The following is a 25,617-nucleotide window of genomic DNA, read 5'->3' as shown; positions in this document are numbered from 1 at the left end:
CAATCAGATATACGAGTATATAACTAATATTAGTTTTTAACGTAATGTAGGTAAACGTATTAGCGTTGTTCGTTAAGTACAAAGATTTTTGCTGTTAATTTTTGCAGATTGCGTTGAGTTATGTTTGCAAATTTTAGTTTATCGATTGCAAACGCTGTCCTATTCGCAATTTGGAATTAACCGAACGAACATTAGGGACTTTACAGTTAACTGGGGTAAATGGGGACAGGAGGGCTAACAGCCGTAACAGGGTGGTACAATTGTATGAAAGCGGCTTAGTAGAGGCGGGTTCACGTGATTTTAAAGATAAAATAGCAGATTATTTGTAAGATTTATCATGGGTATTACCTAGATTCTTTATTTCAATCAATCTGTCCTGGTGCAAGTCTACTTTTTGTCTGATTGTGACAAAGTATTAAATGACGTTGATTGAACGACTAATATGACCTACATTTCTCACACATGTGTTACATTACGTACAGAAATTGCTCTAGGCCCTTAATAATGTAAAATTGCAAACCGCCTTAAGGCAAACACGCACATCCGCAAAAACCGGGTTTAAAAAAAAAACAAAAAATACGCTTTATGGGACTTCGTCGCTTCTTTAAAAAAGGACTTAAGTCTACAAAATAGTGAAAGACATGTGACTTTTTTGACTTAAACTTTTGAGATTGATGATTTCGTATCTTCTTAATTAAAAGAGTCATTTTTCAATAAAGCGAAAGGTTTTGTAAGCAGTGTCGTTAATTTCACCGGTATATAAATACTTTTGTTGTAAGTACATTTAAGTACCTATACTCCGAGTATGTGGACCTACCGGTAGGTACTGTTTTACTTGATTTAATTTATAACTAATAATAACTTTAATACTTACAAAAGACACGTGTTGGATGATTTTTTTTGCAAAATTGCAAGAGACTTGTTGAAGTGGATTATGTCTTATGTATTGTATATTTAAACACGTATCTATCGTTATTTCTTATTTATTAATAAAGAATACATGTTTTTGGTGCAAATCTAAATAGAAAAGTCACATTCTTTTAATATGTCAATGTTTTTTTGTAGAAAATCAATATAACTAAACGGAGAAGGTTTTAATACCGAACATTCTCGGCCCTTTTAACACAAAATGAACTAAAATATTCTAGCTAATTAATAGGTAACAAAATAATTTTGTTTATTGGCCTAATGAAAACACCTTTCTGGGTTGTAACTTGGACTGACCGTACTAAATTATCAGATGTGTTTTTATTAATAGATATTATTTTACCCAGCGGCCAACAAGCAGGTGGAGTAGCTTCGTCTTTCAATAAAACAATTTGTCCAATATCTAAATTGGTCCTTCTCTGCAGCCACTTGCTTCTTGGTTGCAGCTCACTTAAATAATTATTATAAAACTGTACCCAAAACTTTTGTTTTATTTGAGTAATTTTTTTAAAGGTCGCTGGTTCACATCCGGCTCGAAGGACCAAAAATGAAGTGGATTATGTCTTATGTAATTATGTATTGTATATTTAAACACGTATCTATCGTTATTTCTTATTTATTAATAAAGAATACATGTTTTTGGTGCAAATCTAAATAGAAAAGTCACATTCTTTTAATATGTCAATGTTTTTTTGTAGAAAATCAATATAACTAAACGGAGAAGGTTTTAATACCGAACACTTGTGTTACTGGTATTTGTATTCTTTGGCTATAACACATTATTATTAATTTTATATTTATAAAATCGTAGATAGCTGTCTTTAAGCTGTTTTTGTTTTGATAAAGTAGAGAAGGGTTACAATATGGCATTGAAATGGAATTTATTTTACCTAATTGCATTTTGTTTCGTACCTAAACTTGCTATTCTGTCACAATTCTAGCCAAAAGAACGGACTAGAATAGAAGGGACTGTTACAATATTATGTGTTGCCAAAAATAATAAGGCAATAAAACTATGTCATAAAAGAAGATAATAAAATATGCTGACAGTACAATAGGTGGTATAGGTCAGAGGCAAATTGGTGCTTGTTTACCTAGGTACAGTCAGCAGTAAGAGGCTAAGCGGACGAAGTGTTCAAAAAGGATTTGAACAAAATTGATAATTCATCATTGATTTAGGGCTGTTTCACCAAAAGTAAAGTGTGCCTTTACACTTTACTTTTGGTGAAACAACCTTTGGTGTTGGTAAAGGTGACATTTGGAAGGTAACTGTAGCTGCATTAAAGTGACGTTCGGATGTCAACAGTACCCTTAGCACATGATTGGCGCGACAGTATCTCGCGGCGAAATACACTACCCGTCTTTTACAAGCTTTTATTTAGTTTCACCTGTCCCGTTGTCTGTAAATCTTGCAAGTTAAATTTGATCATCTTCCCGGTTTCCGACTGAGCTGAAATTTTGCATACACATGTAAGTCGGGTGACAATGCAATATTATGGTACCATCGAGCTGATCTGATGATGGAGACAGGAGGTGGCCATAGGAACTCTGTGATGAATGAGAAAAGTACAGTCAGCGATAAAAGCTTGTACCAAAAATGAAATTTTTGCCAAAAACTTTTTCTAATTATGTTAATAAAAGAGGGACGGGTAGTCTATCTCGCCGCGAGATACTGTCGCGCCAATCATGTGCTAGCCCGGCAGCAGCTATAATACTGTTGTAGCGTCGTTGTTGACGCCTCTGTATCCATCAATATCCTTGTAAAGTGACGTTCGCTGCCGAATTACTGTCACGATTATGATGTTCATTCCGTAACAGAACGTCTGAATGTAACCTCACAAGATGCGAAGAATAATAAACTGATCGGCGATTGGCTCTAGTCACACCTCATGAAAACACTCGCATTTACTGTTGTTTCAATGCCTCGTCGCAAAATCCGAACGTCACTTTTACTGTTGCGATTTTACTGCTGCGGATTTGACGCGGGCGCTGTCTGTCACTGGAAATTTCTTTGATTAAAGGAGTAAATTTTTAACAAGCAGAAACGTCTGCGAACGATGCTATTAAACTTAGAATGAATTTTAAAAGTGGATAAATTACTGTCTTGGCCGAGACGAACTCACGGCCTCTGGATCGATACTCCAGCGCTCTGCCATCTGAGCCACCAATACCTTATCCATAGCCAGCAAACCCAAGTCTCAACCAAGACAGTAATTTTTCCACTTTTAAAATTTATTCTAAGCTTAAAAGGAGTGACGTCACTGCAACTGCCGCGATTAGAACGTCAAAACCACACTCATTTTATCAAGTAATTTGGCAGTTACAAACTCGCAGCAGTAATGCAGCTGAAGTTGTCACCCGAACGTCACCTTTAGTCAGCTTCAGTTCTCATCGAACGTATTTTGTACCAAGTATTTTACTTGCCAAAAAAACCCCGCATCCATTATAATAATGAAAAGTCATTTCCATACGCATATCAAAAATCCATCAACCGGGCATCATGTGACTGTGTAAAAAACATTTCATGTGAAATCCGCTACAACCGAATATACACCTTAGTGATATAAGAATAAAGTATTAATTTGATTTCGACACGATTAAAAAGTTAAAGCCTGCTTCTTTTTCTGTAGTTCCCAAAACCTCCACTTTGGCACTTTAATCAAATTAAATTAATTTAATCAATTATCTGCCGCCGGCGAGGCTTTAATTTTTAATCTAAAATGCAAATTATCCTTAATGAGACCACACTGCTCAATTCAATTCGAGAGTTTGAAAGCCGACCGTTCGGAAACTTTATCAAATGACGAGGCAGGAAATCCTGTTTTGGTGAAAATACAAAAATGCTTTGATTAATGGACTGAAGCGCCTGTTCAATGGGATTGTTTCAAGTTTATTTCTATTACGAAAACAATTAAATTTAAACAATTTCGGTTTACAGGATTATCTACCATCAAACCCCACAAAACACTACCTATAGATAATTACCATGTAAACATCTAAATATTTGCTATAATTAATAACCTCAGATATTAATTACTATTTTAATATACCAAATGTTGATCTAAAATGTAAACGCAATTAAAAACCTCAAACTCGTTCAAATAATATAATATACTAGCTTTTGCCCGCGATCTCGTCTCCTATTATTCGATTGAGCTCAAACTTCACATACATATGTAGGGTGACAATGAAATAAGTATTACCTATGTTACCATTGAGCTGATCTGATGATGGACACAGGTACTCTATGATAAAACAACGCAAACGAATTGCCAAACACAATTTGTTTGAATTGTCTCGATGAGTACCTATTATAGTTCGTTTTTAGGGTTCCGTACCCAAAGGGTAAAAACGGGACCCTATTACTAAGACTCCGCTGTCCGTCCGTCCGTTCGTCCGTCCGTCCGTCCGTCCGTCCGTCCGTCCGTCCGTCCGTCTGTCACCAGGCTGTATCTCACGAACCGTGATAGCTAGACAGTTGAAATTTTCACAGATGATGTATTTCTGTTGCCGCTATAACAACAAATACCTACTAAAAACAGAATAAAATAAAGATTTAAGTGGGGCTTCCATACAATAAAGGTGATTTTTGACCGAAGTTAGCAACGTCGGGCGGGGTCAGTACTTGGATGGGTGACCGTTTTTGCTTGTTTTTTTTGCTTGTTTTGCTCTATTTTTTGTTGATGGTGCGGAACCCCCCGTGCGCGAGCCCGACTCGCACTTGGCCGGTTTTTTAGCATTACAAAAAGACTACGCGATCTTAACGAGTCTTTTAATTGAAAAACGCTTTTTAAAAATCATTAACTATCACTTATGAAAGTAAAAGAATGTAAATAATCGTATATGATTCATAATTGTTACATATTTGCCGTGACTTATTTTGCAAAAGGGTTTTTCAATAAAAAGACACCTCAATATTGTTTACCTTTTTTCTAATGCTGAATAAAACGAACTATAGTTGCCTGTTGAAAGAAAAGTACAGTCAGCGATAAAAGCTTGTATAAAAATAGTAGATTGTGTTACAAGGGATCAAAATGATATATTTCCGTCAAGGATGTACATTGAATCCTGAGCGTAATGAGGGATTCAAGTGTTAACGCCCAAGACGAAATATTTTTGATACTGTGTGACACATACTGCTTTGCACATAAACTATGAGGAAAATAAAAAAAAATCTTAGTGTTGACACAATCTGATGCTTAAACAGATTATTTAAGCTAAAAAAATCATGTGCAAAAAAATGTAAAAATAGTGTGCTAGAGCAGAAAAGTGTTACTTTGAACCCTCCTAGCAGGGAGGAAAAGTGCCACTTTAATCCCTCCTAGCGGGGAAGAAAAAGCTCTTCTCTGAATAGGATGTGCGAAAAATATATTTTTGACAAAAATCTTGTTATTATCTTGTACGGAACCGCCTTGAAAAAGGTATCTCGTTACGATAAGGTCGCGCGCTACAAACGACCATTTTGTTTATGGCCAGTATAAAACGGGTTTATGGCGCGAGTAAAGACTTTTTGACACGACATGGTGACATTACTCTTGAGTGTAGAGGCATAGTTTATTTGAGTCTGAGTTAAGTTGAAGTAGGTTGTGCCTCAGATAAAACAATAGAAGATTACAGCGGGTTGCAAATAAAAAATATACTAAGTGGCTGCTTAATGATAATTTTTATAATTGGATCTTAGTATTTAATTCAAATATTGTTGTCTTAATCTAATTAAATTTTGATTAAATTGTATAAAATATTGTTTTCATACAAGCTTATAGCATCTTTTATTTAATCTAATATTCAGTCTTAGTACAGTCAGCAGCAGAAGTTGCTAAGCGGGCAAGGTGTTCAGAATGATCTTGACGCGACTTTATTATTAAGAGAATAAGAGCGTGTCAAGGTAATTTTAAACACCTCGCCCGCTTAGCAACTTCTGCTGCTCACTGTACCTACTAAGTATGTATATGCCAAAAAAATGTATAGAAATGAATTCAATTTTACTGTAGATTTGTTGACTTAATAATGCGTCAGAAATAAGCATAAGTAAGCATTCTTTAAGGTCCGGTTTAAAATACATAGAAGCTTCCGTAAAACACTAAAAATACTGCCCAAAGGCTTAAGTGGTTACCTTTTTTTTTTAAAACCAACAACCACAATCTAATCTACAAAATCAATTCGACACCTTTATGCTTTCATTAAAACAAAAAAGCACACCCCTGAGCACTCCACCATTAAGCCCTCTTTTTTCATACTAAACCACTACAATCACAATCAAATAAATACAAACATATTTAGCACAAAAAAAATAATAGACCTTATCGCACTCACAATAAGATTTAATCTCAAAAAATTGGCTGCATGAATAAATTTGTTTAATAATAGGGTTGTGCATTGTGTGCCCCTTTGGTTTTAAACAAAAGGTGTGAGCTGACGGCAATACAAAGGGTTTTTAAAGCTCACTTAAGACAATTAAGCATGTTTTTGACCCCTGTTCTGAATTTAGACTTAATTAAAACACGACCTAATGCCCTAGTTTTAAGGTTTTAATTAGCTTGTACGGTTGAGAGAGAAATAGTGTGAGAGTTTTTTGCAATTGAGTGAATTTTCAGCTTTTATTTGGAGTGTCGGTACACTCAGACTGGATAAAGGCAATTTGGAGGTGAAAAGTCTTGTAAGTACAAATAAGTAAGTACATAATACGTAATAATAACATATACCAATTTTTACGGGGACGTAATTAAGTGTACCTAGCTTATATAACTAATGCAAACACAATCAGGTTTCGCTGTTTATCACAGAGTTCCTATGGCCAACTCCTGTGTCCCTCATCAGATCTGCTCGATGATACCTTAATATTGCATTGTCACCAAACTTACATAATATGTATATAGATACCTATGTGAAGTTTCAGCTCAATCGAATAACGGGCAGTGGGTCTAATTTAGCTTGCAAAATTTAACCAGAACGTGCATACGAAATACAAACATTGCAAGTTAAAATAAAGGCTTGTAAAAACTCATCGTGAATAGTGAGAATTGAAACTCCCCACAACTCGAAGAAGCTAGCAATCCGTCCGAACTTTAGGATAATACTGTAATACCTACAACCGCTTTATATCAAAGAATCAGGAAAGTTTCTCTAACTTGTTAGGGTTGAAATATGATCTACGATCTGCTTGTAGCTGCCAGGTTTCATCCTGTTGAGGTACACGAGCGTTATGCCACAGTAGATTTATATGTAGTAGTTTATCTGCAAACTAAAATAAGTAGGTACTTAATGATTCATATCCCACACATACATGTTCTATGTTCTTCTGTACCCATACGAGTTAATTATTTTGCACGAAAAACTTATTATAATTAATAACTTTTTTGGGTTTCCTTTCCTTACGACTTTCGAAACAGACTAAAACAACGACGTGTCTTCGTATGAACTTTTTTATTTGTATGTTCGTGACCGGCAACTCAATCTTGAGTTTCCGACAAATAATTTTGATTAAAAAAACACTAAATGAAAGACGTAAGAAATAAAAAAAATTGTACAGCTTAAATTAACTTGGATTAGAAAGGGACGAATAGCCATTCCATTCAAGATTCGAGCATCGAAATATTATATATTATCTACATTACCGGAGGTGTGTTACTACGTTTTCAGTATTTATACTGTACTTAGTTTCACCGTTCATCAGGGCAGAGAAAGTCTTTAAACTGATCCTACAGTCTTTGGGTACCTAGTATCAGTAGCCGAACTATGTTGTAATGTGCATATATTTATGTATAAAATTGAAAAATTGCGGAACGAATATCAAAACCTACTGCCTGCAACCATCATAATATACGAATGCAGCATAATTTAAAATAGTGACTGATTTATTCAGAGATTTTCCTTAATTATTTTTTATTCGTGTATGTGTAGTCAAAGAATTTTAATTTCCGACCCATTTCGTACCTTGACAGAGTGACGATCAGTCTGAAAGTCGCTAAAGACCTCATTTTACTGTCATTTGTACCAAGTTACAAATTGGGTCGGATATTATTTGACTGTACATAACGACATTACCATTGTATTTTATTATGCTAATTTTAATTAACTTAATTGTTAATTCTTATTTTATTTTTTATTTTTAATGTAATTATGAAAAACGACATGTAATATGAATTATTATGAATATACGAATATGAATATGAATATGAATCGCAAGTGCGGAACGGTAACAAACCTATCCTGTTCTGTATCTTGGCAACTTCTGAACTTCTTCCATATTTCATCGATCGCCTACTGCCGGATGCCGCAGGCGTATTCAGACTTTCAAAATATTATGTTGACTTATGTTATAATAAGTATGTTAAGGTATGATAATATGATCGATTGCGCTGAATCAAAATCGCAAAATCCGCAAATCCGGTATGCGCAAAATCCACTACTAGGTACTGTTTGTTTATCACGAATATCCTGTGCCAGAGCTATGATGATAAAATGGATGTTTGTTTTTGAAAGTGCATGCCTGATCTTGATGCTAAACGTCAGCTTTCAAAATCTCGGCCCAAGCCCTCCTACACATACACTTACGACTCAAATGGCGAGCTCTACAGCATGTCTTGCGGCCGGAAGTTTAAAACAAAACTCGGTTTCGCAAGTCACGTTCAAGCCCATGCACGTCAGAATTGACAGAGTACATGATTTGTCCAGGTCTCGCCGTCGACGGATACGTCTGGGAGGACATCATCATTGATGTTTTCTATGCTAAAAAAAAACCGGCCAAGTGCGAGTCGGACTCGCGCACGGAGGGTTCCGCACCATCAACAAAAAATAGAGCAAAACAAGCAAAAAAAACGGTCACCCATCCAAGTACTGACCCCGCCCGACGTTGCTTAACTTCGGTCAAAATCACGTTTGTTGTATGGGAGCCCCACTTAAATCTTTATTTTATTCTGTTTTTAGTATTTTTTGTTATAGCGGCAACAGAAATACATCATCTGTGAAAATTTCAACTGTCTAGCTATCACGGTTCGTGAGATACAGCCTGGTGACAGACGGACGGACGGACGGACGGACGGTACGGAACCCTAAAAACCGACCTTACCGACCACGTTGGGTAGGCCATCTTGATGTAATGGACGACAATCGAAAAGTGAAAAGAACCTGGGCCCCGTAGACAACATGCCAATCGCTAACGCTCTGTAGCGAACGAAACGTAACTGTCACTGTCAGACTAATATGGAAGAGTGATAGAGAGACAAAGCGATTCGATGGCGAAGCGCAAGCGATTGTCACCTTGGCTAGGCCAAGGCCGCCAGGCAGGAAAACGCCCCAAATATTGCTGGAACGACATGGACGCGAACAAGTAGGTACGAATGAAATGCAAGAGCAAAAGATAACAAAATGACATCATTTAGATATCAAAATGTACGTTCATGTTAGCTTTCAGATGGAGGCGGTTCATTGCGAACTCCGAGTCAACAATTTGGAGAGAAGTAGCGCAAACGCGAGAGAAGTGGCGCCATCTTGTGTCGAAGTCTAGTCGCATTTTGAATCAATGAGTATCTTATCTCGTCAGGTGACAAGCAAACTCACTAATTACTAAACAATATTAAAACAAAAATCAACCTTCTTTTAGTGCTAATATGGTTCACTATGGCTATGAACTTGTGGTGGTAATTAGTGAGTCACCTGACGATCTTATGATTTTCGGGGGCCCTTGCGGATACACTTCGACCCATAGGGATCTTTTGTGCAATTACCTCTTCAAAAAGATTCGTCAACTACCAAGAACTTTTGCGACCATTTCTATGTGCCGGATGATGGAGCTCATGGAATCATTTTGAATTCCTTTGGTTCAGATAGCCTGCTCCAAAGTCCTCCATTCTTTGTCTGGCGAGGGCGTGACATTGAGAGAAGTTCGCAAATTGCGGGCATTTTTCTCTTTCACTCTAATTACGCCTTCACTGGAGTAAAAGAGAAAGATCCCCGCAATTTCCGAATTTCGGTTTTCGCGGTAGCCCCTCAGGTATCGCTGGGAAGACAGTGTTATGGCGGATCTGCTTCAGTTTCGCGTCAGTAACTTGCACAGGTTCGGGATAGGTGGCACGCTTTCGTTTCGGTGCCAAGATTTTCTTTCGATCGCTGAGCCAAAGCTTAGTTTTAGTTAAGAACGAGACCTCATCTAGAAACCTCACCTCAAAATCACCTAGAAACAGTGAACTAGTTTCTGCAGTTCTGTATCTTTGAAACTATTTTTGACTCGAAGCAAAACAGTACGGAATTGATTCCAATCATGCAGGGGATATCCAATTATGATTGCAAACACATTTCACGTGAATTTCACGTACATGCCAACGACTGCTAGCATATGCACTATTTTAATTAACCCTTTAACCGCCAGAGTCTGATATATAAGACATTACATATCCAGCTCATTTCGCCACAGTCTGATAAATAAGACAAAGATCTGATTTGGTTTTTACAGCACATTTATAACTCCCGTAACTATGCCAACCTTACTCTGCGTGGTACGATTACTGTCGGTGGCGACACGAGCACGCTCGATCAAAAATTGCTGGCGGTTAAAAGGTTAAACTAAAAACAAGTAGAAACTTGGGACTTAGATGTAGGTATTATTAAGTTACTCAAGAACAATGATAAATGGATCCCTGTGAATGAAAACTTCCCGAGAAAATGTTCCGTGGAATTGCAAGTAACTGTCACTGTATTTAGCGTATATACCTCTCTCACTCCACTATACACGAAACTGAAAGTCCATACACCCGATGTCGTCGCTGTAAACAAATTCCTCGTTTCCACGTTCATATTAATTTCCGCGTATGATTACTTCGTTGCTTCCGGGCTAGCTTACCGTGCAATACCCCAATCAAAGAAGGAGTTTTCCTTCATCCATTAACTTAACCACAGAATAAATAATAGTACTAAGTACAGAAGACTCACTCTCTAACAAAACGCGTCTGTTACGATCAGCACAGATATGGCCGCTAGGTGGCGACAGCGCCACGCGCGGCTTATGGCTTTCCCCAAAATTGGTGTGGAACGGATGTACTTTTAGCTACCTGTAGCAAAGCGACGAAATCGTGGAGTGAGTCACGCCTGACTTAACTTTTCGTTGTTTGGTAACCCTACAGTATCAATAAGTAACAGAACTATCAATAGTAGTGGATGAGACTACGCGTCAAAATTGGATTAGATTGCCGGGAAAACGTTCCCATTGAATGAAACCGGGAAAGCGCAGAGTTTGAAAAGTCTTTAAATATAGGGAATCGTGGGTTTGGGTATGTCATGTTAGAGAGTATCACTACACCTTATAAAACAAAGTCCCCCGACGTGTCTGTCGGTATGTAGGTATGTATGTTCGCGATAAAGTCAAAAACTACTGAACGGATTTTCATGCAGTTCACCTATCAATTGAGTAATTCTTGAGGAAGGTTTAGGTGTATAATTTGTTAAGGTTTTGTGTAACCCGTGAGAAGCCGGGGCGGGTCGCTAGTACATTATATCCTTCAATCATGTATTTATAATGAGAGTTTCAATGAAAGACGACTCCCAGTATTCACTGTACAAGACTGATTACAAATCATAGCACTCGTTACATTCCTCAAGCAGAGCTAACCAGGCCCCGTAGACAACATGCCAATCGCTAACGCGCTCCGTAGCGAACGAAAGGCAACTGTCACTGTCACACTAATATGGAAGACTGATAGAGAGACAAAGAGCGATTCGATGGCGAAGCGCAAGCGATTGTCACCTTGGCTAGGCCGCCAGTACATAGTTTTGTGTAGTTTTAGATCTGACCGCTACTGACGTCACCCCCCGTTCCTTCAAGTATGGAGATTTATTGACAGCATAGCTTCAATTGTTTTCGATGTCATTGTTCACCTGTCTCGACAGCGCACTCCATGACGCTTTTACGGCACTGCTTACGAATGTTACTTTAGTGTTACTTATCAGGTACCTATTTGTGAAATATGGCATGATCAACGAATCATTTGACGTAACCATAAGTCTCTTAAAAATGCTACAGATGGCCTGAGTCAGCAGTTATCCGATAAATAAATAAGTGTATTTTCGGAGCTATGTATTTGTGCAGTATCCTTTATCGACTGGACTACACGGGCAATGGCAAACGCTCGATTCACGTCATAAATACAACATGGCCGCCACGTGCGATAAATAATGAATAATGACGCTTTATTCATTGCATGTGGAGTTTATTAATGGGGTTGGCCGGTCGAAGTATTTAGCAGATGGCGCCAGCATAGCTGCCCTGTCAATCGCTAGAAATGTGTAAAATTTTTGTTTTTTAATGCCCTGTATGCCAGCCCTTTAAGCCAAATCTCATAGAAAAAAGCGGCCAAGTGCGAGTCGGACTCGTCCATGAAGGGTTCCGTAGTTAGGCGATTTATGAAGTATAAAAAAAAAACTACTTACTAGATCTCGTTCAAACCAATTTTCGGTGGAAGTTTACATGGTAATGTACATCATATATTTTTTTTAGTTTTATCATTCTCTTATTTTAGAAGTTACAGGGGGGGGGGGGGGGGACACACATTTTACCACTTTGGAAGTGTCTCTCGCGCAAACTATTCAGTTTAGAAAAAACTGATATTAGAAACCTCAATATCATTTTTGAAGACCTATCCAGACATATGTCGCAGGGAAATGATCAAAACAAAGATTTGAACAAATCTCTAAGGGATATGATCAAATCACGCAGGATGTTAAAATGGCGAATCCATATCATCATTTCCCTAGAAAAATTCAGTCATTTGAGCAAATCACTGACTCTGTTTAGTGAAAAGACAAAATCGGTCAATAAATGCGAAACGCTTTTTCATTTCACTAGATTTGTTTAGGAATTTGACAAAATCCCTAACCACGACAGTAAGTTGATGAAACGAACTTAAAAAGTCAACTAGTTTTATCATTTCGCTAAACAGGTTTAGTGAAATGATAAAGTCTCAACTGGAAGATGGTATATGGTGATTTGATTAAATCTCTGAACGGTTTAGTGAAATGACGAAAGCAAGTACATAATACAACAGTTTACTCTACAGTTAAGCGATTTGATCAAATCTCTGACTAGATTAAGTGATTTTTTTCGAAAATATCGGCTGAAAAAATGAAAGAGACTTCTCTGCACAAATTTAAAGAGTTGCTAATCAAATCAAGCGTGTTGGTGGACGTCCCTAAGATAGACAGAGGTCCATTAGATGGAAGTAATGTACCGGGGATTGTTTTAAATACGTATTAAAAATTATCTGTACCAAATCGGTACATCAGTCGGCATCATAATTTCAAAAAATATCACTTAATCTAGTCAGAGATTTGATCAGATCGCTTAACTGTAAACTGTTGTATTCTGTACTTGCTTTCGTCATTTCACTAAACCTTTCAGAGATTTAATCAAATCACCATATATATACCATCTTCCAGTTGAGACTTTATCATTTCACTAAACCTGTTTAGCGAAATGATAAAACTAGTTGACTTTTTAAGTTCGTTTCGTCAACTTACTGTCGTGGTTAGGGATTTTGTCAAATTCCTAAACAAATCTAGTGAAATGAAAAAGCGTTTCGCGTTTATTGGCCGATTTTGTCTTTTCACTAAACAGAGTCAGTGATTTGCTCAAATGACTGAATTTTTCTAGGGAAATGATGATATGGATTCGCCATTTTAACATCCTGCGTGATTTGATCATATCCCTTAGAGATTTGTTCAAATCTCTGTTTTGATCATTTCCCTGCGACAGATACACCACACGTATGGGTTTGATGAAAAAAAAATTTTTGAGTTTCAGTTCGAAGTATGGGGAACCCCAAAAATTTATTGTTTTTTTTTCTATTTTTGTGTGAAAATCTTAATGCGGTTTACAGAATACATCTACGTACTAAGTTTCAACAGTATAGTTCTTATAGTTTCGGAGAAAAGTGGCTGTGACATACGGACGGACAGACAGACGGACAGACGGATAGACGGACAGACAGACAGACAGACAGACATGACGAATCTATAAGGGTTCCGTTTTTTGCCATTTGGCTACGGAACCCTAAAAAGGGGCAAGCTATGATGGCGTCATCTATGCAAACCTTTGACAGTTGTTTCCAACCCCATTCGCATAACTGGAGCCAGGATTTTTTAAGATAGTCTGTAGCAAATAAGCATACGGTCGTTATGTCCCATCTAATGATCTGGACAATCGGGTATATCATGGCAATGGGGTCACGTCATAAAAAAGTTTGTAAAACACTTCTTTATACACTTGTTAAATTTTTCAAAAACCAAAGACTTCAAATTTAAAATGTAAGTCGTAAGTTGTTTGAGCCTATTTGTAAATATAAAGGGGGCCTATACTGATTAATAGTCCGCCGGACGATATCGCCCTGTCAATTAGAACAAAAATTTGACAGTTCCGAACAACTGACAGGCCAATATCGTCCGGCGGACTGGTAATCAGTGAGCCCCTTAAAAATATTAAGAATAAAGGTTTGGTAACGTAGCAACTTGTTTCATCAAAGTGGTCCTTCGAACCGGATATGAACCAGTGACCTATGGATAAAGGTTTGGTAACCTAGCAACTTTTTTCATCATGAGTCATACTAACATTAAGCTAAGTTAATGACGTATTTATAGACACTCGCGCGACATGTTTCGGAGAGTATAGATCTCAATTTTCAAACACTAACATTGCATGAGCAGCGGTCACGATAGCCATGATTGACTTAAGCAAATTTTTCAGATTAATTCACGTAGAATTAAACTGAAAAATTTGCTTAACTAATCAAAATGTTACTAGTAAGTAAACAACTAGACAAACAAAAGATTAACGACTAAGGTTAGCCTTATACTCGTACCTTCGCCCACACTGCTAAGTGCTAACTGACAATTCGTAAACCTTATTACAAAAGTCATAAGGTCCACGGATGGACAGTTAAGAGTATTGCTGTTTGTACCATTCGGCCCTAACCACGCTCCTTATATAAACACGCATAATTACATCTACTTTACTATACGCCATTACCAACGTCGATCATCTTCAAAGGGAAATCATTACCGTCCCATAAGCGTGAAAGGGATGCAAGATTGAATTTTACGCATTGTCATGCACAGTCACCCATAAAAGTATCGTTTTCTGCCCTAATATAGCCACAGAATAAGTATAGTATTTCATACGGAACGGAACGGACACGGTCTAACCCTCCCCGTATGGTATCAGTCCAGACCCTGTTACTAATGTTGCAATTTATTGAAAATAAGCGTTGGCAAAAATAGTGCAGTCGCTATCAGTATCAGTCAGTATCAGTAATTTAACGTCTCAGTAATAGAGGCTATGTCATTGACCCATTACTATAGTTTTTTTTTAGCATTAGAAAGAACTTGAAAGAAGGTAAGCGATCTTGACATGTCTTTTAATTGAAAAACGCTTTTAAAAAATCAGTAATTATTACTTATGAAAGCAGAAGAATATAAATGATCGTATTAGATTCATAATTGTTACATATTTGCCGTAACTTATTTTTAAAATGTGTTTTTCAATTAAAAGACACATCAAGATTGTTTACCTTATTTCTAATGCTAAAAAAAACGAACTATACGTATAGAACCGGCATAGAGGACCAGGTATTTTGTGCTATTATTTGTTGTTGTTTTGACAACAAACCATAGAAGCGTAGCGTGAATCTCGCGACCTAAACGCGTAAGTGCCATGAATTTTTCGGCGCTTACGACGTTTTGGTCGCGTGGTACAACTTGCGAATGCGACGATTTCATTTCTTCTCTATTGTAGTAATAACCCAATGGGATATGATCAGATATATGTGTAATCAATGTGTAAGGAATAAAATAATTTTAGTTCAACTGGCAATGCGATGACTTACATTTCAAAATGCCGATGTATTACACCATGTATACCAACCACCACCATGCATTGTCACCACCATGCACCATGTATTGCACCATGTCAACCACCATGTATTTTCAGTTTAAAGAACTTACCTACCTGACCAGTTTTTATCATACCACGTTGCCATGGTTACGCTAAAATATTTTCAAATGACTGCCCTAACAATACACACACATTGATACATATACAGACATATCGGACGCACATAGATACGCAAACGTGTTCCGTATAGCATGTCCATCGCGTGGTTTATCTCATACAGATATATTTCAATTGTTAAACGGGATTATTTAGATCCCTAGGGGAGAAATAAGCGCTACTGCGGTTTCAGTGTTTGCTGCAATGCGAGCCTCATATGTATGCTAAAATTGAACTCGGTAATAATCTGCTATTTATTTTTCAAATAGGTACTTATAAATACTAGTGCAAAGGTGAATTTGTCTTTCATTTAAAGTAAGTGGCCCTCGCCCCACAATAGTAAAAAGAACTATGTGTACAAAATTTCTTACGACAGTAAGCCTAAATTTTTTGTTTAAGGGGACGGTATATGACGTTTTCGATTTAGAGCTCACTTTGTACAATCAATTTGTTCAAGAAATGTTTAATAACTGCATTAAATTATACGTAAATTTGTTCACGAAGAAGCCGTGTACCGGCTCTTCACGGCATAATATTTTTTATTTGCTGTAATTCTCTACAAATCGACACTAAAAGTATCCAAAAATCAAAATATGGAGTTCCGTTTGAGCAACACGCATTACAGTTTTGCCTTTAACAGTAATTGAGTTGTTGTGTGATTTTGAAAGCTAGATAACTAAACTAGCAAATTATTATCTACTTATATTTTTACTCACAAATACAACACAGAAATTCAATCCCAAATGTAAACTTTCGTACAATTTCCATACATTGACGACATCACTCAAAATTCTTCTTCGAGTCAGATGGCCGCTGGCCTTGGATCGAAGCAGACGTGTACGTCGTCGTAGCTCGTTTTTGACATTATTTAGACATTTCATCATATACGCATACGAAAATGTATACCAGTAGATAAATTGTATTTCAAAAAATAGGGTAAATAAATTTATTTAAAATTTGATTTGTTGTTATTTACAGGTCGTAACGATCGAAAACAGCAGTAAACTATCCTAAAACAATACGATTACAATTGAATTTAAGTAACTTGTTCCTTCAAAACCCGCTTAAAATGAAAAAAGTTTAAAGACTCGTTTTACTGATTGGGATTGATTTTCATTATGCTGGTATCAATTTTGCGTGATTAAAAAAAGTATATGACTTCTGTACGTCAATGACATTTGATGTCAATTGTAATCTTGTATTTACGTTAGAGAATATTATATATTCATTTAAATATTACTTACCTATTAATACGAAGCGTAATTCGTTTAATACCTGAAAGTCTTAGTGTCTACACCTACTTTGTTGCCGTTCGTTCCGTCTATATGTGTGCGATTACGTGCTGTTCTCAATAATCAAGAAACAAGCCATAATCTTCAAGAATAAAATAACAGCAAGACCAGCATTTAGTACTAACTAGTTTTTGCGGATTTGGAGACAAGAGATGAAGCTTACAGGCTAATACCGCTGCGGTCTGGTTATTGTTATGTGTATATATCGAGTATTATATAAATTTACTATAAAATAACAATGTTTTATTTCAATGACATTATGTGCGTAGGTATGTATGTTTCGGTGATTATAAGAATTTTGTCCACACAATAATTGTGCAAAGCAGAGACTGCATCATGCTTTCTTTACGATATAAGCGGTATGGTACCGTTATTATTTATCAATACCGGTTCGTTTTGAAGGTAAAACTATACCGGTTGAAATACAAAGTACGGTACCGGTATAAAATTACAGCAGGGACAACCATTTTTATAGGTGTACAGTCAGCTGCAGAGAAAAGGTACGACCAGATAGATAATTGTATGCAGGGGTGGTACCTTTTCTCTGCAGCTAGCTGTACCTAAACCATCATTGACCGAGCGTTGGCGAAGGTCTCCGTTTCAACTTGGGCAAAAATGCTTTCGTATGTCCGAATTCTTCTCCTTTGCATATCACATTTCTCAACTGATTCTCGTGAAAATTCGGTAGTCTGATATAATTATTCGGTTTCTTTTTTTTTTGAACAATTTAAAATAGGCAGAAATTGTCATAAAGGACTTAAGCGCCAGTAGGGTCTGTGACACTTAAGACCACTGCGATTATTAGGTACTTACTGGCCCCTATTTCACCACGACCACGGTGACAGGTGCGACAGTTGTGGACATCACTGTTGCTGACGTCACAGGCCTCCATAGGCTACGGTAACCGCTTACCATCGGACGGGCGATGTGCTTGTTTGCCACCAACATTTTAATAAATAAATAAACTCCATTATATTGCCACTAAAAAATTCTTATTTTGCGAAGCTAATGACAATTGTCACAAGAAACACGGCAACTGTATCGAAATTGCGACACAGAACTCATTTCCTGTCAAGACTTACCGAAAATTCTTTGAAAAATCTTGTGACAATTGTCACAAGATTTTTTCGCGAGAGAAATGTCTGTTTTATCCGATATAATAATGTTTTTTATAATAGGTACAATGACGGTGGCAAACACGAATACGGCCCGCCCGATGGTAAGCGGTAACTGTATTATTAAATTGTACAACGGGACTTAATCGCGTATCTAAGTTTTAAGATTTACCTCCGACGTTTCGAGGACGGCGTTGTCCCCGTGGTCTCGGAGAAGACTGGCTTAAGTTGACATCAGCATCTTCTAACCGCGCGAGTTTTTCGAACTACCCGCACTTGGTCTTGTTTATCCGCTTGAACGTTTTGCGGTTCCGTTGTACAATTTAATAATGTGTAAAAATCGTGAAAGTTTAAATCAGTGTTAGCGGTAACTGTAGTCCATGGATGCCTATGGCGTCAATAACAGTGATGTTTTTGTCGTACCTGTCACCGTGGTGAAATAGGGGCCAGATTACGCCGCGCCGCGTGGAACGTGAGGTGCATTGGGGTAAATGCACACCATTCACTCAAGGAAAATAATCTCCCTTATAAGATCACTTGTGTGTCTGCCATTTTGTTAAAGCCAATTTTCACCGTAACTACTGGACTAGTTCAATTGAAATTTAGTACACATATGTCAAGTAAGGAAGTAGTAAGTCGGTGATCCGAAGATGAGTAACGTAAATAAATGAACTTTTAACTTTGCGGCGATTTTTGGTATCATGTGACATATCAGACATAATTATAAGTAGGTGAGCAAAAATGTACCATAACCTAACTCAGCACGGATATGATGGTCGTTCTTGTCTACGTGACAGCGTGATAAAACGGTGTCCGTCACTTTCTTTCCCACGGTGTTAAACAGTGACAGTTATTTTATCACGTGGATAAAGATGGATAAAGCTATCCATAATAGGCTGGCAGAATTGTATTACATAAATACATATACAAAAAATAGTTCAACGCCAAAAGATTAATGGAAGACCTATGTCCTATAATAGGTGAGTTGGTCTTAAACAAAAAATATGCAATAAAAATGTGTAACTGTGGAACCCATAGTGAATCCTACTCGTACATGCTCGGTTTTTATATTATGTACCTATAAGATATTTTCTACTTTATACTTTATAAGTGTACCTACATAATATTTACTTATAAGCAGTTGTCACGTAAAATATTTGTAGATTTTTTGGAAGTATGTGTCACATCATCATCATCTTCCTCGCGTTGTCCCGGCATTTTGACACGGCTCATGGGAGCCTGGGGTCTGCTTGGCAATTAATCCCATAAATTGGCGTGGGCACTAATTTTTATGAAAGCGACTGCCATCTGACCTTCCAACCCATAGGGGGTAAACTAGGCTCTTATTGGGATTAGTCCGGTTTTCTCACGATGTTTTCCTTCACCGAAAAGCGACTGGTAAATATCAAATGATATTTCGTACATAAGTTCCGTAAAACTCATTGGTACGAGCCGGAATTGCAATTCGCACGCTCTTACCGCTAGGCCTCCAGCGATTTTTTTGAAGTATGTATAGCACAAAAAAAATATTTAGAAATGTAACATTTAAGGTAGGTAATTAAAATACGGTATAAACATTATTGGAGAAGACTTGGAGGAAGTGTCATACGGATCTACATTCGATGCGTGGAAAACAAGTTCTTTTGTCTAATTATAATCCATCGGCAATCACGCGAGCGCATAAAACGAAAATCATTTCTTTTTCACTCCCTAAAACTCCCTTAACCTAATAACAGTAAAACAAAAAATAAAATATAGAGGGTTACCAACCAGCCAAAGAATTATAAGTAGATATATGCACTTATCCCAACGCACCTCACGTTCTACTCTGCACGGGGTTCATTGCCGCTCCTACCGCCGTAAGTAACTATCAACACCTACATTATCAAGGCTACGATCGAAGATAATCGCTTCAGCACTGAAATAATACCGGTGGAATACCGGTATAATATTTTTTATTTTAATTGTATTAATTTAATAGTGAAACAAAAGGCGAATATACCACATAAAAGTAAATCGGTAAAGATATTAGGGGTACATTAGCCAACACGGTTTCCATATATCTTCAAATTTTATTTTGTCCGCCTTAATTAAATTTTGCACCCTGCCGGAACTTTATTTATTTAAATTCTCATTTAATTGATTTTGAGCCTTATGAAAAGTCGTATAGAGTAGTAAATAAAATTTTACATCTGACTTAATGACATCTGGTTTTATTCGGTTTAACTTTAGAAAACGCGTATCTCGACAAAGCCATAATGTAGAAAATTGTCAACAACCAAATGAATTATTAGAATTTAAATACGTCACGTCACGTGTGACATGAACAGACAAGGAAAGCAAGATTAAATGTATTGTTTCTCTTTCTTCTTTCAATGGAACGCTTTTCCTAAAAGGAGGCCACTAAACTCAAAACGCAATCTTAAAAAAAAACTTGATGGGTCAGTGACCTGTCCCAGTAAAGTGAGGTAGTGTGCGTGAAGTGCGCTTGTGTGTGAAATGGGGTAAATTGACAGAATCTGAAAATTTACCCACCTCTACCGTCACCTTAAGTTATATTTCTCCACACTATCCCGATACATATTTTGTTTCATTCGAAAATGAATTTCATTAATTAAACTCCTTTGGTTTTGGGATTAAAAACAGCTAATAAAACCCTTAAAACATACGCTGAAAATTGTGAAAAAAAAAACAATCTTTATAGGTAGGTACTTACTCTATTTTTCATCGAAAAACTAACCGTTGAACGATACCAATATGACTGGAGGCCGATTCAGGTTTAAGAAGTTGTTACCATTTTGATACTACCTTGTCAATTTTTATTAGGCAACTTACGCGCACCAATAATTGCAAAAGAGATGTCTTATATTACGAAGCGCTGCTGGTGGCCTAGCGGTAAGAGCGTGCGACTTTCAATCCGAAGGTTGCGGGTTCAAACCCCGGCTCGTACCAAGGAGTTTTTTGGAACTTATGTAAGAAATATCATCTGATATTTACGAGTCGCTTTTCGGTGAAGGAAAACATCGTGAGGAAACCGGACTAATCCTAATAAGGCCTAGTTTACCCTATGGGTTGGAAGGTCAGATGGCAGTCGCTTTTGTAAAAACTAGTGCCTACGCCAATTCTTGGGATTAGTTGCCAAGCGAACCCCAGGCTCCCCTGAACCGTGGCAAAATGCCGGGACAACGCAAGGATGATGATGATTGCATTTATCGTGAACCAGGTCTTATCAAAACAAGCTCAAATCACAACGAATTGTCAGACCACAATCGGCCGCCTGGTCAACTGTAGTGCATACTCACGTTTTGACGATTTAATCGATATGTCAATCAAGCGGGCTATCATATCATCCACAATAAAGCACCTAACAAGTGTCGTGCCGTATAAAGAGACCTCACTGCCGTTGGCACTTACGCTATTATTACCCATGGTTGTATATCCTCCTAAGGCCCTGAAATTTGAACCTAGAGTGCAGGCAGTGGAGTTGATTTTTATTTGTTTGAAAATTAAATGAAAATTAAATATGATTTTGTATTTGCGGCTTAGAAAGTTGTATTTTATAATTGTAGATGTGTTTTTTTTTGCTGTATGTAAATTCCATGCTGACGTGTAAAAGTGCCCTTGTGGCCTATTTGCTGAATAAATGTTGATGTTTGATGTTTGAAAAACGAAACAAATGAAATGCAACTCTGTTCCAATTGAATATGGTTTAAATTTCACCGAACTGAAGAAGTACTATAGGTAGGAACTTGGGCCTTAGGAGGATATTAAAACATTGTTTCATGTCATAAGCGACGAACACATTAAAGTCCTTATTAGTCTGAAATGTATCATGTATCGAGCATGACTCGACGATATTGTGAGTTTTCTAGTCATTATAATGTGACTTACGTGTGTCTTGTTTTTAGGGTTCCGTACCCAAAGGGTAAAAAGAAAAACGGGACCCTATTACTAAGACTCCGCTGTCCGTCCGTCCGTCCGTCCGTCCGTCCGTCTGTCACCAGGCTGTATCTCACGAACCGTGATAGCTAGACAGTTGAAATTTTCACACATGATGTATTTCTGTTGCCGCTATAACAACAAATACTAAAAACAGAATAAAATAAAGATTTAAGTGGGGCTCCCATACAACAAACGTGATTTTTGACCGAAGTTAAGCAACGTCGGGCGGGGTCAGTACTTGGATGGGTGACCATTTTTTTGCTTGTTTTGCTCTATTTTTTGTTGATGGTGCGGAACCCTCCGTGCGCGAGTCCGACTCGCACTTGGCCGGTTTTTTTTTTATGTTTATGAGGTACAAATGGATAGGGCAGTTGCAGTTCAAAATATTTTAACCCTCAAAAGGGTACACATAAGGACAACATAATGAAATAAAATACAAATGTTTTTATAAAACTTATTGAAAAAAGTACTTATTTTATATGTATATAGATAATAATACACTCGTAAGTCTCGTCGAACGCACTTTCAACAAATAGTCTACACAACAACCATTTCTATCCGTCTCCACAACCCGCTCATTCACACCCCGCTCCCCTCGCCTACTATACAGGTTGCGATTGCGACAATTCCATCGTTTGGAATGGCTTCTCTACATGAATTAATAATAACTCAATGAATAAAAATCAATTTTTGTAACCGTTTAAACGCATCACTCTTTGAATCCACTCCAGGTATGAACTGACTAAAGAGAACATGTATGACACCGTTGAATCGTATGAAGCTCCTCTCATGATCCCGACGATATGGCCATTGTAGACGAGCGGACCCCCGGAGTCCCCTTTACGGGGTGCCTGCCATTTATTGGAACATTTTGACGCAACACACACAACATACAGAGAAAGTACAGTATACTTTGGACAAGGTACTATTATCCCTTCACCCACTTGAAGGGGTATTGAACTAAGATTGTAACGTTTAATTTTACCTGGTTTAACATGTAAGTCAATTATTCTGCCAAAACCGGCGTATTTAGCAGGCAGGCCATACAAAGTCTTATAGTCGAGTGCTGACAACTTCGCACGTGGATTAGGTATCTTTTTGACCAGAGCTATTCCGATGTCTATTGTCCTTAGAAATCCTAGTGGAGATTTAGGAAGAAACGCTTTTATTATCTCGCTATATAGTCTTGTTGCATTGGCCGGTATAGTGAAGTCTCCGTATCTTACAATACACTCACGAACATCGGAGGGAGTTAAGCAATGCGCTGCAGTGAGGACCAATGTTTCGGCGATGAGGCTGCCAGTGCACGATCTAAAGTAAGGTGGTTTTTTCTTTTGGAATAGCACGATGAAAGGGAACTCATTCCCCGAGTCCGTCACTCCTTTGTAGATCCGGAGGGGGCTATGTTCACGTACCGCGCCGTTCGCGCTTACGACAATGACACTTAAAATAATTTTAAATAGCATTTTGGAAATAAGTATTTACACTTCTGTATTTTATTTTAAAATAAAAGTATGCTTAGTAAATTTCTCTTTTATGGCATTGGACAACTATGGCAACTATGCATTTATGTCCGAAATAAAATGATTTTATTTATTTATTTATTGAATCAAGTTCGAGTTTTTATCGCTGTTATGTTTCGAAATAGTAGTTTTTATAACTGCTACATACTGAAAGGCATCAAAATTCCATCAATGTGGGTTTATAAAACGAGCGATGCAAGTTTTATAACAAATCACAAGATTGTATTAATGTGGTTTTTAACTGTTTAATGTATAAGAAATTTGTTCCTTCCTTCTTCCTTTACTTCTTTTTTTAATTTATATGTATGGTGCTGTATGTAGATGGTTTTTGCAATAAACGTTTTCTATTCTATTCTATAATGCCTAAACCATGTTTCTACATTTTGCATGCACGAATTAGAGTGAGCGATCATGAATGTCGTGTCAAAACCAGGTTAAAACCGTAAGAATTTGTTAAATCTAAATCGGCCTCCAGGTAAATAAGGTCCAGGTTGCCTACCTACTATATTATACATAAACCCTCACCTAACAAGTCTGAAACTTGATAATTAACCGACCGGGTACCGCAATAATGAGCTCTCATTATTAATATCCATAAAACTCGGGATAACTCAATTATCTCTTAAAACTGAACCTTAAAACCTTCACCCCTGTAACCACTTAGTAAGTCATAACTAAGATGCTTTTAAGACAAGGTGCATGGGTTTTATTAATTACATACTAGCTTTTACACAACTTTGGGAACAAATCAAATAATTTTATTAAATATTTTGATTTTTAAGTACCTAGTCACTGACAGCACCTTGCACATGCATGCATTGCATGTGGTGGAGGGCTTCGTCACTTTTTCTTGAATATAAGACATCTATTTAAGTTTACAAACTTTTACTTAACTTGCATTGTATATGTACCTATGTAACTATTTATGTTTGTACGGGTCAAATCTTGCAAGTTGACCCACTTCCCGGTTTCCGATGAAGCTGAAAATTTGCATACGTGTGTAAGTCGGGTGACAATGCAATATTATGGTACCATGGAGCTGATCTGATGATGGAGACAGGATGTGGCCATAGGGACTCTGTGATAAAACAACGCGATCTAATTGTGTTTGGGGTTTTTAGAATTGTCTCGATGAGTATTAATTGTCTATGGAAAGAAAAGTGCAGTCAGTGATAAAAAAGCTTGTACCTACCGTAAATTAATTTTATGACAAAAACTTATTTTTAAACATCAGATACTTTAGATGATCAGATTCAGATACTTTTAGATGTGGATATAAACACATTTACTTATTGTAAAATAAAGTAAGACACCACATATGGACATCAACATATAAATGTTAAAAAATATACGTCATTTCGTCAGATCTTCGCGAAATTAAAACATTACTTATTACATTCAATTACACTTCAGTTGGTCCCGACAAACGAAATAAAGCCTTGTAAAAGCAGGTTTCATCAACACAAAAAACAATGTTTGCATTTTATCGCGGCCATATTTATTCGACAACATAAACTCCGCCGCGGGCAGTCAATCCTCGTTAAGTGGAACGACATCCATTTATATCCGCGATACGATTTACTTTAACTTAAATAAATTTGTCACTATCCCCCTTAATACTGTTTCCTTCTAGGTTGTTTAAGGGTGTGTTTACACTGCGGCATTGGCATGTGACATTTGCAAGGAATACAAATAAAATAACTTTAAAAAAACCTTTGTTACTCGTACTTTAAAATGTTGACCAAAATTTGAGTAAGCCCTCCAGTGTTTAGGGTTCCGTATCCAAA

General features: G+C 37.2%; 1 protein-coding gene across 1 annotated transcript in view; it reads right to left on the bottom strand.

Annotated features, from left to right (window-relative positions):
* The window catches only part of LOC134658794 (basement membrane-specific heparan sulfate proteoglycan core protein-like), a 91,654-nt gene that overhangs the window by 24,968 nt on the left and 41,069 nt on the right, over nucleotides 1–25,617 (bottom strand). The window lies entirely within an intron of this gene.

This window comes from Cydia amplana, chromosome 23, assembly GCF_948474715.1.
Source record: "Cydia amplana chromosome 23, ilCydAmpl1.1, whole genome shotgun sequence".
Classification (NCBI taxonomy): domain Eukaryota; kingdom Metazoa; phylum Arthropoda; class Insecta; order Lepidoptera; family Tortricidae; genus Cydia; species Cydia amplana.
The sequence above is the reverse complement of the archived record's forward strand: the minus strand, read 5'-3'. Positions and strand labels throughout refer to the sequence as shown.